Raw genomic sequence first — 1,900 nt, forward strand, 5'->3', positions numbered from 1 at the left:
TATCTATATTTTGCGCACTGATTCAAAGAGAATATGAAAATACCTGCATCTCATAATGACATTTAAACTCACATTCATTGAATTATTGTCATGTTTCACCTACAGCGTTATCGGTGAGATCCCACCCACTCCCAACATCCAATCTGGAAGAGAAGCGTGAAAATTGGGGGGATTTAACAGTTTGGTACTTTGCATTAATCCCCGTGGGAAAACTCTGCATTTTACCCTTGCCAACTATTTAGAAACACAGCAGGCAGGCACAGCTCTGGGGCCACTAATTCCTTTGGTTAGGGAAGGATTACTAATGCCACACATTAGGATATAATAACTTTGGATTAAATGGAAAGAAATATAATTTGAAAGTTTATAACTGTTAGACTAGTTATTATATTATAATGAAGTTGCACAGGTATGGTTCATCTTGTTGCCAGCTGGAGGAATTTAACTCTAATGTCACATTTTTTGGCAGAAGGGTTTATGACGGTTATAAATAGACATATTTAGGTCATATAGCCAACTGCAGGCTATATGGGTAGCATATAGACCTATGCGCTGAGAGTGTAGACATAGAGAAATTGCATTGTTTTTCTATTTTCTTAGGGAACCTATGCATGATTAAACTGGCCTGGGAACCACACGAATCTGCTGGCTCATTAATATTTGCTCTAGTAGATCCTAGATAATTGGCATTTGCGTATTGGTGTGGTGGTGTTAGGGTAAAACTTGAGGCTACATCACCCAGATCAAGAGCCTCATTAGAGAATCTGTTCAACTCTGTCGCCGTCAGGTGGATATTATAGGGTACTGTAATGGCAACAGGGGCTGCATGTTCTCGAGTTTGTCCAAGTAGGACTTTACTTATGGCCATAGAGCGTTTAAGACTAATTGGTGCCTTTAAAGCTATGATGAATTAAATATCTAGCTAAACAGCAGTATAGCTACTTTACACACAGTCAGTAAAATACAAATGGATTTAAGGCTGTCTGAGTCACCAAGTCTCTCCTAAAAATGTACTTCTGCAGGAAAGCATGTCCTGATTTTATCTTGGGTGTCTATTTAATTGCTATCTCAGTGATTTCAATTCTCATATGGCCTTCTTTTATTTTATCTTTGACCTTGGTGACATTTCATGACATTTTAGTTTGTTTCAGTCTTGTGTTTTAAAGGTGTTAAGTTTTATTGTAAAGTGCTTTGTAACTGTGTTTTGAAAGGTGCTATATCAATCGTTTTCTTTTTAAATCAAGAATATTTTATATTCAGTTTTAACAGGATTACACAAAGTATATTCACAACAGGTACTAAACGTAAAGCAGATGTATGATGGGGAACAAAGCTTGAAATCAAATCACAATCCTCCCCATTACCTAATCCCAAATAGGCTCAATATTAAAAGAGAAGAGGAAGGATGTCTAAGTAAAAGGCGGGATCAGAATGCTGGTTAAAGTTTTTTTTCCCACCTAATTGCCATATCTTAAAATGTATGAGGAAGTGTGAGTTAAACATCAGCTGTGTTTTTTTTATTAAAAAATTCTAAAGATATTTTGCAAGCCAACAAAATATGACATTACCTGCTGGTAGATGCCAGCACATGGAGGTCTGTGTTGTGTAACATGTTTCAGCTCACGTTTCTGTCACGTTCAGGAAAAGACTTAAAAATGTGTTCAGTTTCCGGTAAAGCACTGCAACATTTATCTCTTAGACACTGTCATAAAAAAGGAAACACGTTTTAATACAAAAAGATATGATATGAACAAAGGATATATTAAAAAACAAAAGAAATGTGAATATGTGAAAATGACATTCTCATATAAGGGGCGTGGCAGTTGAGCCATCTCGTTACGTCATAGTTATATTAACCAATGAGAGAGCCGGTATGCTAATTCCAGATTCTTCCAGGACA

Source organism: Epinephelus fuscoguttatus, linkage group LG2, assembly GCF_011397635.1.
Source record: "Epinephelus fuscoguttatus linkage group LG2, E.fuscoguttatus.final_Chr_v1".
NCBI classification, from domain to species: domain Eukaryota; kingdom Metazoa; phylum Chordata; class Actinopteri; order Perciformes; family Serranidae; genus Epinephelus; species Epinephelus fuscoguttatus.